Here is a 17,847-nt window from a genome sequence, read left to right on the forward strand (position 1 = left end):
ACTTTTATGCTGCTGAATGAGGTGGTGATGGTTTTTGTCTTCAGTTCACCCTGCATAACAAAGCTATTTCATTCAAGACTTCCAGCTAAATAGATCTTTAAGCAAGGGTCACTAGATGGTGGTAGTACTCATAATACACTTTTTAAAAGCAGAGCTTTCATAGTAAGTGTTTTAAGTATTGTTGGGTTTTTTGGGATGGTGGTGGGGTTTTGTTTGGTAGGTTTGTTTCTAAGTTGTAAAACTATTAGAGAGAACTGGGAGTATTATTCTGCTTTAATTTCCCTGCGTAGAGTCAACTCTGAGGCTGATAATTTATCTGTTGTCCAGGTACCTGATACTGTTGACAGAGAATATTTTTCACCAGTTTAGATCCAGCAATAGCTGATTTTCTTAGCTGTAGGTGAATAGTTGCTGGATAGATTCCCCTTCTTCTATGCCACATGGAGTTAAATAATATTTTCTTGTGTCAGCTAATGAGATCTTTCTGATGAATCAGAAATCTTTCATGAGCTTTTCTGTTATTTTTTTTAATTTCTTTTGTTGAAGTAGGTTACCCTGTTTGAAGTATTAATTATAATCTATCCTTGCTTTAGAGGGTCAATGGAATAATTTAAAGATTCTGCTGAAGCTATGTTAATATTAAATAATGTTTACATGTCCTTTATGAAGGACAAGTCTTTGTATGCCTTTCTACTTTATAAATGCAGATTTAAAGAAAACTTTTTTCATGTTGCTTTGTAATTTTAAAAGTGTAAAGTCTGAGGTAGTAATGGTCAGTTAAATGTTTTCATTGCTGATAAAGCTTCTTTTGCTCTTAGAAGTTTCTTTTGCCAAAACTTAACTGTATTCATGTAATCATATGCTCAGTGGTTTTCATTCATGAATTTGCTAGGTGACAATGGGGCTCTCCAAAACATAAGTATACTGAAAAAGGGAAGTCAGAGGTCATGGATGCCAGAATTTAAAGTTAACTGCTATTTGGTTAACGGTTTTCTAGAAACTATGGTTCTTTCCTTTCCAGTATTACATAGTGTAACTTACATTTATTGAAATGGCAAATAACAATAGCCTGCTATATGCTTTCATAGGACCTAGGAGGTCTGAAAACAGAAAGAAGCACCATTTTATTTCATAATAAAAATTGTGATAGTCAATGGTTTTTTTTGGAAACAGTTAAGACTCCCAAAAATAGAGTTGCAGCTATCACCAAAGCAGTACAGAAAGCATTTAAGGGTATAAAAATAAAGCTGTTATAAATATGACAGTAGGTAAGCTTTAATGCAATAGAAAAGAAAGAAAAGGCAAACTTTACAGCAAAGAAAGTACAACCACACTAAGAAATTACTAGCGAATATACTTAATTTAAGCTTTGAACAGAAGTGTCTTTCTGTGACTAAAAAAATAAGGCAAAACCAGCAATTTACAATCTGGTAGTTTTAATGGAGTTCACAGAGAATGAATGAAAACTAGTTACTACCTGTGTTATACTATTGGACAGACTTTTGCACTGAAGAATATATTTTAGATTTGTAGTTATAAAGCAGGTTTGGTTGGTAAGCTAGATGTATTTAGCGTTGCTGAACTACTGAACAAATCACAACCTCTGGCTCTTGATATTTCAGTATGATAAAGTTTTCTTTTTCATCTCAGTATCTTTTCAGCTTTTTGTCTTGTTTTGGCTTGTTAACAGTGCAGACTGGAGTTTGTTCTGGCTTTGTAAAATCCATTGGGATGCTCTCACTGGCTTCAACATGTGCAGGATCTCATCACTACCACAGTACTTCAAGCAGAGGTGTGCTGTGCACAAAAGTGGAAGGAGTGCTGGCAGCAGTGATATCCTCACCTCCAAATGCTCCGTGGTGACAGGACTTCACGGAGTTCAGGTGGAGGGAGAACTGCAATGTTCCAAAGGCACTTGCTGGCAGGGTTTTCACATCAAAAGCTGGTAGTGTGACTCATAATTTCTTCTGAGTTCCTCTCTCCAGCTGAGAAGGCATTTCAGGACACCAGATGTACAATTACCAGTATTAGAGGAGTTAAGAAGACAGTTTCTGATTTTTCTAGAGCAGTGTTGTTCTTATCAATCAGACTTCTGCACATTCACAAAATACTTTCTCCTGAAAGTTTGTCAGATGAGCAAACCCCATGTACTACCATAGACTCCCTAGAGAATTTTCCTTCCACCTCAAGTGTCTCTATGGGGTGGGAGTGGGGTGAGGCAGAACAGCTCAGGTTTGCTAAATGGACGTAATTCTATATATTTTTCACACACAAAATCTTTGTATCTCAGATCATGCACATTATCTGATACAGGAAGAGTATTTATCTGTTTAGTAGATAAACTGTTTAGTATTTGTGACTCAGTAGCAAACAAAACTTAAATGTAGTGTGAGGATTTATTTGGACTCTGGTGTGAATGCTGAATAGAAGTTAGGAAGAAACAAAAAAGTGGCAGACTAAACAAATGTATTGTGAGTGCAAAACATGAGATTGAACACATTCCCATAGTAGGAAGGAGGAAGAAATAAAAAAACAAACATAATGCACAGAAGTAGTAGCTCTTTTACATGGAGATCTAATTTTAAAAAGCAATTCTTGACTTTCAGCCTAGAAACTGTGTTGCAATGTTTGTTGTTTGGATTTTTTTAGAATTGGCATAAATTCTAGAAAGTAAAGGGTTTGAATTCAGGCCAGTGAAGGAAGTAAGTAGAAGCTTTCCCATTTCTGTCATTCAGTGCTATTGGAGAAGATGAGATTCAGGTACATGCTTAGTACAAATTCAACATATGACTCAAAACTCTTCACAGAGAGAAATTAGATCATTTGATTATTCCTCTTTCTGCTTATCTTTCTGTTCCCTCCTAGCTCAATGTGGATTTTAAGTGTTTCATAGGACAATACCATCTGGAAAAGCTGTTATTGCTGTATAGAATTCCAAAATCACATGCAGCTGGCATTCAGGAAGGTCTGAATTTTTGCATGTGGCTTCCTAAGGGAGACAATGGCCACTAAACACTGCAAATTCCCAATAAAATTCATGGACTTACTGAATTCATACAAGTACTGAATTAATGAGGTGAAGACAAAGAAAGTTAGAAACCAAGTGAAAATGACTATTAGACACTATAGAAATAAATTACAGATGTTATTCTGTAAAACCTCCATAAGGTGGTAGGATCATGCAAATTCACTTTCAGTGGAAAGTTTGTCTGCCTCAAGCAGTACACTTGGCAGACGTGGCTGTAGCAAGTAGGAAGTTCTGTAGTGAAATAAATCCACACAGCCTGCTCCAGTTACCTCCTCTTTCCCTTTGACTCTTCAGCGGTGCCCTTTGTCTTGATGATGGTAGAAAACCTGACAGTGGTGATATTGCCATCTTGCCAAGACCAACTGACTAAGATTTTGTGGTGGTATGTGTCTCTCGCGACTTTTATTTCTAGAGCCAGGGCTATCTTGTATTTATTCTGTGTTCATAGTACAGTGGCTTCTGATTGATAACAGGGCCTCCTAGGTGCTGTAGTAACATAAGCCGTAATTATTATACTTTGGCCATATTTTCTGTTTCTCTATCATTATATTTTGTCCCTATCACGAATGAGTAACATATGTCACTGGGTGACAGGGAGTCCCTTTGCTTTTCTTTTTTGGTTCAAATATTTTTTTGGGAAACAAGGCTTAGAAGATGTCTCCATACTTGTATTTTGTGGCTCTTCTGAAAAGGACAGAGGTGTCAAATACCTTATTTATGTAGCCAAAGTGGTCAGTAGTTATTCTAGTTTTTATAGCACTGCATGAGAACTCTTGTGAAAAAAGTAGTACCCTGCCTATTCTTCAGATGATGTTCAAATAGAGGGCAGTCCTGGCCCTCTTGGAACACTAATTAGCTCATCAAAGGAGGTATGGCTGGGGTCACGTGACATTTGATGAAGTGATAGCTGTCTAACTTTGGCCTTCTTTCATATAAACTCATTTGGAAAGATAATTTTGAGGGCAAAAGACAAATGTGGGGATTTTTTAAAACCAAAACTGCTTGGATACAATTTAAATGATTAAGATCTGACAGGGCAAAAAAGTTACATGGTTACAGGGACTTATATTTAAAACTCTTTCCCTTATCCTGAGCACTAGCTTTTTACTTCCATCCTACCTTTATATATCATAGAAAAGAAATTATTCCAATGAACTTCAACAAGTAAGTTTCAGGCTCTTTTCTGTGATATTGCAACAGATATGTTAGCCAAGAAGAAGTAAATACAAATATCTTCCTATGCTGTTTGACTGAAGAAGTCACTTGACTAGGCACTAACATTAAAAAAACCCCAAAAAAACACAACTGGAAAAGAGATGATAAAACGTGAGCATATTTAAACAATGTTCGGGTCACCCAGATTCACATCTGCTCATGTGTTCCTTCTCTTCCCATTTTTCTGCTTTATTTTTTCACAGAAAGGATTGTCTGTCATTTGAACCAGGTCTTTTTATATCCCAGCGCAGCACTCTCATGGGTAAAGCACAAAGTCTTTTCTCTTCCATCTATTTTTCTTTACATTAAAATTCTTGGCATTGGCCTGCTACAGAATAATAGATGTCTTAAAATAACACGAGTGTTCACAGAAGGATTATTACCTTCCCAGGACATTGTAGCTAGCTGTCTTCCAGAGAAGAGATAAATCCCTAAAATTAAATTTTGAAGGAGGTAAGATACAAGACAATACCATAACACAGTGTTTTGCAGCATTTTAAATTAGTGTTGTGCTGTATGCTGACACCAAACGTTTGTAACAGTGCTAGTCTGTCTGCAGTGTGAGACAAATGATGCTCTTGGACTGTATTCACATATATAACAGCATATATTAAATCTGTTCCCATCCAATGACTGGGCAGTGGGATGAAAAGAAAACATTGTTTCTTCTAATAAGACAGTAATTTTTAAACTATACAAAAAGATTATGGTATAGCCCATTTTGTGCAGAAATCTGATAATCAAAGGACAGTTTATAGTGTGCTGATCCTTCCAGAGACTTCATAAACCATCATGAAGTCTGCCTGGAGAGGTGGGACAAGAGTGAAGTTATCCAGTTATCATAGGATAATCGACACTTTCAGCCTTCAGAAATCAGGTGTGATTTAATCCAGGTTTTATAAAAAAAGGGTAGGCATCAATGATGAAATGAAAATAGATCATTGGTGGCATATCAAATCATTGCTGGTAGGCTCTTTTGGACTTGTCCCAGCTCTGGGAAAAGTGTGTGGATGTAGCAGTCTTAAACCAGCCCCTTGGAGAGAGGAAGGGGAGCTGGACCCTAGACATGTGAAGCACCACCCATTTTTTTTAATTTAGGTTCAGCTACAAGAGCAGTGGGAATCAATCATGTCTTCCTCGTAATTCCTCCCTTCAGCCCTATGTTCCCAGTCTATTGCATTAAGTGGTTTACAGGGCGCTGTAATAGGAAAAGACCATGAGAGCGAGTGAGCTGGATCAGTGTTCTAACTTTGTAGGTAGACATGAGAGTGTGAAAAGCTTGGACAGAGGGAATGGTGTAGCTGTCAATCCTGCAGATGCTGCAGGTGCACTGGAGACCTGTGCCATTATACTTCAAGAAGTTACTGTGAAACTAGACAAGAGACCCTATTTAGTTTCTTCCATGTGCAAAATAACAGATAACACGGCACAGGAAGCTTGTGGGTTTTTTTTAAATTTAAGAACTGATAGCTTTCTGTTTTCTGCAAACTGATCTGCTTTCTGCAAATATCCAATCCAGTATTGCCTAAGTATACCAGTGGTAGAGATATTAACAATTCTGCTCGCTGTAAACAAATTCAAGGTTTTGGAATTGATTTAATCTACTCTGAAGTCCACTGCAACTACTGACTAAAAAGTCAGGGAAATGCAGAAAGATGCAAGGAAACTTGAAACTAGTATTTCATTTTGGTAGCATTTGCTGTTATTAAAGGTCAGTTGAACCAGGAGATCAATACAAGCATTTAAAATGCAAGTGTTCTTAACAGATAGGAATACTGTTTCTTCTAATACACACATAACTCAATCTGTAACAGTAAAGGACTGGGGACTTCTTAGAGCAGAATTAGCTCTAAAAGATTCTCCAAGTTCTGTTGCATGCTACTTTGTATTATTAATTGCTGGCAGTCTGTTCCCACCTTCTTTTATTGGGATGCAATTCTTCCTTAGATGGACATTCTATTGTAATTTTTTTCCTTGGAAGACTGTGAAGCTTGTAGGGGGCTTCCAGGAGGGCTTGTATCTTGGAACTGGAGCAGGATGCAACAAGAAAAACATCCTGAAACTTTTATAGGGCTTCAAAAGAGGAGCCTTCTGGAACTGAGGAAGGAACTTTGTTGAAAATTTGCAAATACTCCTCCCAACTGGTGGTTAATGCTTCCAAAACTAGAGCCAAGAAAACCCCAACATAGTGCTATAGTTAGATATAAGCTGGGAACTCACTTGGAACTTGTCTGTAACATCAGTATTTTAACAATGTAAACTGCATTTCATTGGACTGTATTTTTAAATTGTTGAGATAAGCACGTTTTACAAGTAATTATTGCTTATTATGAGATTTAGTAACTTGTGCAACAGCTTCTAGCCACTTCCTATAATAAGTGGGATGGTGCCAATGTAGAACTATAAAATAACAGATCTCATACATCAGGATGTCACTATGAACTAGACAGAGTATCATGGGACTGGTAGAAGTTTATGAAGAATATCACTGTGACCCAAGAGAAAGAAGTTGTTAGCGTAAAAAGATGAAGAGAACTAGATACAACCAGGCAACTAGAGAAATTGTTTTAAATTTTTTGGTTAACTTTCCTTCATAAAACAGTGATAAAAAAATAGTTGTTTATGTATTTTCCTCATAGTATACCTACCCCGTTTGGAAAAAAGAAGCACTAGGCAAACCATTACATCGGTGTTTTGCAAATGCAAAAATAATGTCTGAATTGGAATAGTAAAGGAATTGCAGAAACATTTCTATTTATGTTATTCCAGGGTCTTCGCTCTTGCACTAACTCTAATATCAGTATTCTTGTAAATGACACTCTGCTCTTGGGTTTTCTGCAAATTACTAATGGGTATTAAGAATTCATTGCACTTTCTCTTTTTGGAACCATCTTGATCCAGACTAACAACCTAGATTTTTTTTTTCTCCTGTATAAAGTGTTAGTGTTCCTTGAACTATTAAGCATATTTCAATTCTGAAAAGACTCCATTCATGAACAGTAGTCTTCTGCATATTCTCTTACTTGGATTTAAATTTTTGTGAGCCTCCACAGGGCTCCACAGCCTCAGTCCTGAATATATACGGTTAAGTAAAAATGCAGATGAAAAAAGAAAAAAGGCTTAAGTGTTTGCTGAATCAAGGTTTTACTCTGTCAGCAGTCTACTGTGAAATATTGACCATTACACAGAATATACACAGATTGACTATAATATTCTGGGCAGTAGACAAAGCAGTTGTGGAATATGAATAAATTAATTATTAAATTGATAATTGTTAGTGACTATTCAATAATTCAGTACTCTAAATAACTTTTCACCATATCAATAGACCAGCATTTATATCTAGGCCTTGAAGATTATACCTTCAGTTTGATACTGAAACTAATTTTTATTTAAATTAAGTTACATTTTAAAAATACCTTAATTCATTATATGTGTGTGTGTGGTATTTATTTGTCAGAAGTGTGGGAAGAAAGTGGCAAGATTCAAAAGCTCCCTTCTAAACTGGACATTACAAGGTAATTCAAGCTGGAAATAAATTTAGTATATTTAATAGAAAGCAAGTACAGATTTCTTATGTTGCAAAATATTTTGGTGCAAAATTAAGCAAATAGTTATTTGGTGTTCTAAGGAGAAAAGAATAAGGCTCTAGACTTGCTAATAGTTAACCTTGTCAGAATCCAGGCTTCTCACATGGGACCTTGTCGTCTTGTCCTAGAGGAGATGTTAGTTCTTTGTTTTTCTGGAATGGAGTAAGGAGAAAGACAAGAAAAGCAGATGGCACTGTATTGCTAGGAGCAAGAGGTGAGCAAGAAGTAATCGCGATGAAATATTTGAGGGTGAGGTTCTGTCTTTGTAGATTTCTCTACAATTCTTTCCGGTAGTGTCTAAGAATCTGCAAGAAATAAAAGATGTTAGCGATATCTCTTCTAGCTGACAAGAGTTGTGGTAGGGGTGACATATGGTACGTTAAGATGAAAACAGTAGCCAAGTTGCTTTCATTTTCAGTGTACTTCAGAAACCTTTTCAGCTTAAAAACATCACTGTGACAGGCTTATCTCAACCTATGTTAACCACAGAGCAGCTATTTTAACCTTTCCAACACACCTCCTCTATAGCTGTCCATTATTACATGAATTCTATTTCCTCTAGTTACGATGATAATGTATGATTCATGGGAACTTTTAATACATATATAACAAAATTAGTGATAAGTGAATACAAACCTGATATGTATCTAGATGTTACCAGCAGTTGAGAAATGTGGTGGTTGTTTTAGAAGCAGACCAGCAGATGGTGCTCAAAAATTAATCGCAGCATAACTGAGTTGTGATGGTGTGTTTTCAATTAATTTATTCTTTTTTTTTTGTTCTTTATAGAATGGTTATTACATTTCTTAATTAAATGGAAATGTGAATAAGGGTGTAAGAACAAAATACCCAACAGTTCTTGGAAATCAATCTCTGAATCCTTACTGGTTTTCTTCTAGCAATAATTGTTGGTTTTAATTTCACAATTTATCTTATTACATTACATAATTTCAGTTCAAATGTTAACAGTTTTATGTTAAAAATTTAGCTTTCCTCCTAATCAGACTGAGATGGTTTGTCTTGTAGATTTAAGAATAATTATAACGATATTTGGAGGGGTGATGGAAACTGCAGATGATAGTTATTAAATTAAAAAAAAAAAAAGAAAAAAGCCCTGCTTGAACTGAAGTTAAGCTGCAAAGATATACCAGTAATCTTAAGAGCCTTGGGAATTTTTTACACAGTATATTAACCATAAAACCTTCTGCAAATTAGAAAATTCAATGTTAATTTCATACTCAAAGAAAGAATTGGCCTGTGTTAAAATGTAGTAAACTTAACATGCTCTGCCATTCTGTTAAGTCTCAGTCTATGGCTGTGACAACCTGTTGACATGCTATATTCTAGATGCTGCGAATGATTTGTCCAGGTACTTTGAAAGCTGGCAGCTTTACAGTGCCTGCTTTCTTGGATATTTCATGTGCAGACACTTTGATAAATACCCACTTCAGTTTATGCAACAGAGTTGCATAAGAGGAACCTAGCTTGGGAGCTTTGGTAAACCCCATCCAAGGTGTATAGTCTGTTTTTAATTAAATATATTGGCAAGTTAATGAAGCTGGTTTGTTTGAATACTAAAAGCTTAACATTGGCAGTAACTGCCTTGAGGTGGCTATACTGAAAAGAGAGAACTTTGACAAAGAATCAAAAATGTGACAAATAGTATATTGGTGGTGGCATTTTGTGAAGGAAGGATGAATTAGATTGGGTTTTGGCAGGACAGGGATGTATACAGTGCTAGCTTGCATATCAGGAGACAGCTACAGAACTCACAATTAATGTAAATATATTACAAGTAACAGTTTCTGTGTTAGGTAAATTCCAGGAAAATGCAACTAGAGTATGTACTGTGGTAGAATTTAGGAAGTGGAAATCATATGTGTGCATACACATACACAAAAAACCAAAACCACCCATACATTCTTTGGAAAGGAAAAAATGCAATTTAGAAACAGGAGAAACTTGCAAAACAGATAATTTACACAGCATGCAAATAAAACGAGGTACCTGTCTGTCTTTTGCTGCTAAGCCCATTGTTATAGACTTACTCTTAAAGATAAACTTTCCATTAGTGTTTCAACAGATGCATTGGTGAAAAAAGTAGAGATTTACCTGCTCTCTGTTAGGTTGCACATAAAAAGAGAGGCCTTGATACAGGACCTTCAGGAAAGCATTTTCAAATAATCATGGCTCTTCTGATTGCTCTGTATAATCCTCAGTGCTTGACACACCTGCAGCATCGATAAAAAGCATGACTGTTAGGTTTGCTGCTGTAAGCTACTGAGATTGCTGCATTTCCAGTATAAAAAAATTACTGAAAAGTAAATTAGGATTCAATTCAAAACTGTGTAAACATACGTACAATGTCATTTCAATGGACCTTAAATATGACTTAAGATCTTTGATAGACTGAGAATGAATCAGACTACTCAGCAAGTCCGAAGACGTATAGATGGAGCCTGACTGACTTTCAAGTATGCTGTAGGCATGAACAGAAAAATAAAGGTATTTTTGTAACTTCTAGTGTCACAATAATCCAGTTTGGAAGTTACATACGGTGTGACATGTCTTTGAACTCAAAGCTGATCAAACAGTTTTCTGCTCTTTAGTTCTTTCTTTGCTGGCAGCTTAGGCTCCTGTATGTAGAACACCTCTCTTTGCGTTCTCAAATACAGGAATGAATCCATTTGTTCATGGTTTTAGTGAACAGACAAGCATTGTAATGGTGTATATTGATTTGATGGACCATATGCATCACCTGAACTTCCATGGCCAAGTTAGAGACAAATACAAGCAAGTTATTTATCTATGCAGTTAGCATTTTTGAATGCAGCTATTACTCTGCACTGCATATGAAGTTAGACCTGCATCTCATGTGCAGCTTGAAATCAAGGCCATTTGTTAGAGTGAATCTACCCCAAAGCAAGATGTTTTGGGCATGTTCTCATGGAAGTGGTCAGGAGATCATTTGGCAATAATAAGGATGATGGTGGCTATTGAAATTAAGCATGGCCATAGATTTTCCTTTGTCATACCACCATCCCTTCTTAGTTTTGATTTTTAGTACTTTAATTGCTTAGTTACTCTGGTTGCATGTGATATTTACTGCGCTCCACGGGGTGTCCATCAGTCCTCTTATTCCAGTAAAGACTGTTTAAAAGCCTTGTTTCCTGCTCTGAATTCATAATAGTCTTCAAACAGTTTTATTCACATTCATCTTTGGCTAGGGGATGAGATCATTCTTCTCTTAAACTGAGTGCATATATTTATATTTTTGTTGATCTCATCCACAGTAGACTTGGCCAATCAGAAAACCAGCATGGATATGCTGAGAGGGAGGTCATGGGGCTGAATGTCACCGAGTTCAGGCATGCAAGAGTTGCTGACCGCTGTTTTTCAGCAGAGAATAGGAGATTGCTGTGACAGAGGCTCTGAAACCTCTGGCAACACGGAGTGGCCAGAGACAGCAGTAGGCTCAGAGCAGATCTATATAAGCCTGGTGGTTTAGCATCTGTTTTGCTAATAGCTTCAACAGGAAGCTATTCTTACCTGATGTTCGTGGGCTACCTAACATATGGTGATCCCCACACTAAATTGGCCCTTCAGGAAAATGCAGTATTGATTACCTCAAAACCTGGCTTGTGCAGTAGGTTATTGAGGCTTTAGAGAGAGGGGACTGGTATCTAGATCAGAGGCCAAGTGGCACAGAACTGGTTATATCAGTAATACATCACACACAATACTTATCAGTTGGCCTTCGATGTCCTCTGAACAAAATAGAGTACTGCTATGGCTCTAGGCATAATTTGTGTGTGCATGCACATGTGTGTGAGATTTTTCAGCTGAAAATATTTAAATTATGTGAAGGATGTGCAGTAGGTCATGGGACTGGTAGAACACTCATAAATAGCATTGTACAGAGAGTCTATAGGAAAGAATGCTAGCTGGTACAGTCAAACCACACCAGGAGTGTTGTAACAATTAAGCAGCATTGATGAACAAGGCACAAGGTTCAATCTTGCTCCGTGTTCCTGTATAATTCAGCAGTGTAGACGCAGCCTGCCTTTATGACTGGTGAAATCTGTGATAGATTATCAACTATCAATGGTAGTGGGGAGATACCACAATACCACTTAGAATTTTCAGGCAATGTCAGTACATGCTAATAAGGACTAATATAGACTTATTTATTTAGTACCTACTTAAACAGACCAACTGAAATCAATCCCAGAATTATAGCGGTTTCTTGCTCTACCTGCAGAGGGCATTCATACCACTCAGTACATCACTCTCCAGTTGATAGTGAATTCAAGGGATTATTTATGGTTATTTCAGTTAAGGGTGCATGAATCAGGACCTTTGTGATACTTGGTTTACTGAGCATACCTGCCTTCTGCAAAGACCCTGAGAACCGATAGCTGGGTATATATGAAACAGCTGAAAAACGTAGTTGTGAAAAGAGTTCTAAGAGATAGTCAGAAATTTTCCTAAGCAAAAATAACATTTTGCTTGCTGAATTATTTTTTTCATTGTAGTTATAAAGGTGTTTAAATTATTTTTAGTAATAATTTCTAACAGTTTGCATTTTAATAAATTTTTACACTTAGTTTGTGCACAGTGCTAAACTCTTAAAATCCTGTTCAATAAAGCTGTTCCACAGAGCCTGCGCTGAACTTGCAGAGAGCAGCAAAAGTTGCTAATATGAAAATTTTGGAAAAGACATTATGAAATCAAGCTAGAGTGTGAAAAGATGGTATTTTATTTTCTTGGAACCAAGAAGTATAAAAGGAAGAAGATCATTATATCAGGGTTGTAAATCAAAATATTTTTCAAAGCATTTGTTTCAGTTTTAAATGTATTACGAAGTGATTATTGTTGTTTTCTTGAAGAGGGAGTATGCCCCTTTGGGAGGCTCAGGAAGTATCTTCATAAAGGATCTCCCCATCCTGGAAGTGGTGAGGGCAAGGAATGTAGACTAGCTGGAAGAACAGGTCTGATAAATGGTAACCCAGGCCCATTGTATCAGACAATGGCAACTGCTGAACAAACACTGTCAGGGCAGTATTAGTCTGCACAAGAAACAAGCTGAAGCGCAGAACTCTTGAGATCCTATTCATGAGATAGCTGTTGATCCTTAGATGCCTCTGGAAGGGAAGATGACTGTTAGAAAGTTAGCAGTCTATAACAGTTGAGAATAGAGCTTTAAGAAAAAGAGAAGGAGAGGAAGAGAGGTTTCTGCCTCTTTTTGAGACTAATTCTAGTTTTAGGCATTCATTCTTATCACAAGCCATAAGACAATATTCTGGGGAAGTCTGTATTCATTATGTTAAAGTGACTGTGACGTAGGTCACTGAGAATCCAGGGTACTGAGATGAGGATAAGGTGCTTGTCAGGAAGGTCATCCTTAGCAGTAGACGCACCTGTATTGCAGAACAGTATTGCTAGAACTGCAGTTTCCTTTCATGTAATAATCCAGCACCTATTCATGAGAGTGACTGAATGCTATATTCAAATTTCAAAGTGCCTGACAGCTCTCCCCTTGGATGCATATATTTCTCTAGTCTCTATACTGTCACAAGCTGCTTGACACGCAGCATTCTCCTCTGAACTCTCATCAGTTCTCTGACAAACCTTATTGACTATTCCTTAGTGGAACTTACGTAATAAATATTTGAGTGCAATCACTGCAGATGGTGTGCTAAGACTTGCTGCTCTCAATCATATTTTTAATACAGAGGCCTTTCTGCTTATTCACACTTTCAGTAAAATAGTTTATGAGCCTTAACAATTTGAAAAGTGACTAGGGTTACAGTGATTGCCAGGTGGAAAAAATTCAGGGAAGTTTTTCTTGCTGGCTGACACAGATTTCTCCTTCTGTAGAATCCTCCCATCCTTATAATGGGCTCTATAATATTCTAGTAAATTAGGCTTATGATGCCTAGTGCATATATGTAGGTATGGGAATACAGAAAAGTAATCTTAGGTCTGCTGGGTCAGATGTTGCTTGAAGAGATTAAATTGCAACAGTTAACCTGACTTTTGTGTGCCTCTGGGTAGTGAAAGGGAGGATGGGAGGAGTTGTCGGAACTTGCTGTTTCATGTAAGTTTGGCAGGGAATTCTACCCATCTTATTATTCCTTTTTTCTGTTTCATGTACTGCAGGTTAAACACGAGTACTATTCAAGCAGGATCTGCTGGTGAAGTAGATCCTGAAGCAGATAAGGGGTGAGATTTCTAGCAGGAGTGGGAAAAGGCATTACCACCCTATTCCTTTACCACCAGTTCCATGGTAGGAATGACGAAAAGGTTAATAGATTATAGATCCGCTATTCCAAATAGGTCCCATTTTTTGTCATGCCTACTATGTAAGGCATAAGGGGTGTTTAGCTGACTTTTACAAATCAGTAAAATTGCTGTGTTTTTTTCATTGGACAAGGTGAAACTTAAAAATACTGAAAAGTATATTTGGTCTTGATGAGACTTCTCACATAAAAACGATAAGCTGTGTGCAAAAGTTAAAACATATACTACAATCAGGTCCTGAGGTTTTCTTGTAATTTCCAGCATGCATTTTTCAATACCTTGCTTTTACCAGCTACTAATTTTCTCCTTCAATAAATGAAATCTTTTCTGTTAATCTGTAACTGAAGTAGACTGTTTGCAAATGAAATGCTACAGTTCTAATCAGATTGCTGTCTACTATGGCATTTTGCAATGTGTGGTACTCGCTGGTATCTGGTGCAACCTGGAGAGATCTCTGGAAAGGCAGGTTTGCTGGATAAACACAAGGAGTAAGCTGTGTTGCATGGAAGGATTTAAGAAATACTATTTCACTTTCTTCTTCCCGGCATCAGGTTAAAGTTGTTGTGACTTAAGCACCTTGCAGATTCCTGGTGTTCTCTGTCATATCATACTGAACTTGCATATCTTTTCTATGCTGTACTATTGTTTTTTGGATGATATTTGGCTTGCACAGTCATCGGAGAAAGCTTCCTGATTTTAGTCTTTTTTTAAGGAACTGTATACAACCTAGATTCCTATTTGTAACAGTTAGCTACACATAATTGCTACAGCTCTTAAGAGAAGATTCTCTTCACAGTGGGTGCAGTAATGAATTCTGAACACTGCTCTCACTATCTCCCCCATTTTCGATTTTGCTGAAGATTGCAAAGTGCTTCTTTTCTTATCATAGGCCCCAGATGTCTAGGATTCTTTCACAGAAGTAACTTTCAGAATATATCTTGTGATTTAATTTGGAGTTGAGAGACACTCAGTTAAAACTAGAAAAATGGACATGTGTTAAGGATAGAACTTCAATATATTACAAAATTGTTGCTCTGAAATTTGCCTCCTGGCTTTTTTTCTCCTTCAGCACTGTGATTCAAATCTTTCTCTGAACTTAAAGAAAACTGTGGCATGTGTTCAAAAGTGACATTGAAAGAGCCATCAGTTAGGGATGATCTTTGCAATGATCAGTAATTGTTATTGGTATGCTTCCAGACACGTATATAGCACAGATGGAAATCCTGGTACAAATTCACTCAGAAGATAGGACAGATAGCAGTTTCCAGCTGTCTGCCTCGTGCAGGTGAGCAGGCTTCTGATTAAAGTCTCAGTCACAAAGTATGCATGAAAAAGCTGCTGTGAGTAGCATCAGGACTAGAAGTCTTAATAAAGGAAGAAGTGTACAAGATAGTGTTGTGTTATGTCATGTATAAAGCAAGGTACATGCCATCCATAATAGTAAAATTTATTAGGAAAAAGAAGAAAAAAAAAATCTTCCACATATATTTAAAATAGTTTAAGAGAATTCCTCCTTTCCCATCATTCCCCATATAAGTGATCCCTATCTATGTCCTGTCTGTTACCTGCCTTTGTGAACTAATTTAGAGAGAAATGGGGTCTTAAATATCTGTGACCTTTGAAAAATTAGATTTCTTAACCTGAACAGTGGGAAGAAGGAAAACATTGAAAACACCTATGCTTGAACCTTGAAACATCAGGTAAGTGTGCACTCCTAAGAATCACAAAGGATCTTGTCCTTGAAGCCAGTAGGTTGGAGTTCATCCATGGCATCTGACTGTTCTGCACTGGTGAATCAGTATAATAGGCTCTTTTCTTTGTAGAGAGTAATTTCTGTTATGTTTTACTGGAGAAGCAGTACATGTTTCTGTGTGACTCCTTGACTCTTAGAATACAGCAGATTCACTTTTATTGTTTGCTTTGCTTTCAACAGAACATATATTTAGTCTGATTTGCAATTCATAAGCATCGTGTTAACTGAATAAATGTATTCAGGTTAACTATCAGTGGTTTAAATCTTTAAGAACTAGAGTTTAGTTTTTGTCAGCTACAAATTTATTCTTAACATAATTTTTGTCATTAGAAGGATTAAAAATCTTATTTTATTGAAAAACATGGGCAAAAATAATTTCATTTTATATTCAGTAATTCTAACCAAAAATTGCAGTAGTCTAGGTAATTGGAAATTTAGTTGTCTCTGCCATTTCAGTTTGAAAGACCTACATTCAGATTCATATTCACTACCTTTCAGGTTTGCATAGGAATGATAGCTGCATTGATGAAGCTACATCACTTTGCTTCTGTTCTTTTCGTACATTAAGACAGTAGAAAATCTGATTTCCTGACTCAGACAGTTGATCAAAGTCATTGGAGCACAGACCTTGAAGAGTACCAGCATTAAACTGTCTCACTCTTGACTAAGGATGAAATCATGGCAAAATTTGTCCTGCACTTTTCTTTATGCACTCTGCATTTTTTTTTTTCATCAGTGGCATGTGAAGTGGAAAAAGGTGGCTTGAAAAAGAAAAGAAAAAAAAAATTGTTTATCTGCTAGAAATGATGACAAAGAGTTATACAGTCTAGCCTAACAGTCACTGTGATCTAGAGAGGACAGAGTGACTTGGGGATTAAAGCCTCAGTATGTAAGGTTAACCATCTGTCCAGCCCAAGAACATTATTTTCACTTGTGCTGTGAATCTGTTCCTGTACCTTCATGTTCCTTAACCATGTAGTCTGGCCTTGCTGGACATTTTTACCTCTTTGTTCTCTTCCTCTCATCTCAGTCTTCATATTTTATGCTAAAAAATGTCATGTTTCCTTTTAATGTTGATAATCACACTCTATGTGTTAAAACAATTTCCTTCTGCCCTCATAGGAATCTATCTTGTGACCCACCTTGCAGCTTTATCTCCCTGTTCTTTTTCATTCACTTTAAATGTTTCAAATATTTTCTGCCCTTGGGCCAAGGATTTTCGAAGGTGTATCTTGAATTACTTAAAACGGGTTATGCAGCAGGGTTCTGTGTAAAACAGAGACAAGAGACGAGAGACAAGAGTTAGTTCAATTGAAAAATGGCTGTGTGCCTAAACCCGAATTGATATCATGTTGACCAGCATGTACAGCTGCTTATTTCTCAAATGCAGTTTCATAAGTAGTAAAATAAAAAAAGAGTACAAACCATCTAGGATGACTCTCAATTTCCCTTTCTTTTTTCCTGCTTCTGCATCTGGGCAGCTCAACACTGGTTCAATCTTTTGTCTTTAACTGTTGGGCCTAAATAGACTCTGATGCATTTAATTAGCATATACATGTTTATCTTTGTGAATCTTCGCCTGGAATGAAGCCCAAGAACTTGTGTCTGACTATAATGGGCTGACTTTTAAAGTTCAAGCAGGTTAATAAGCATTTCATACAGTGCTAGGGAGAGATAAAACATCTTGTCCTACCGCTGTCGCTTTCACACATGCTGGCCTCAGAGTGGTTAATAAGGCCATCCAGCGTCACCACTTTACATACAGCTTCTAAAGTCGATACCCAAACAAGCTATTCAGCAGAGCTGTAATTTACCTTCTAACACCACCAAACTGCCTTTACCAGCTCTTTGAATGCCTAATGCTTGAAAGGTGTGGTGCGTTAGAATGTAAAAAATAAGACTGAAGGCAAAATCTTGAAATATTACAGTAGGTTCAAAGAAACCACAGACCTCTATAG

Source organism: Balearica regulorum, chromosome 6 (genome assembly GCF_011004875.1).
Source record: "Balearica regulorum gibbericeps isolate bBalReg1 chromosome 6, bBalReg1.pri, whole genome shotgun sequence".
Classification (NCBI taxonomy): Eukaryota; Metazoa; Chordata; class Aves; order Gruiformes; family Gruidae; genus Balearica; species Balearica regulorum.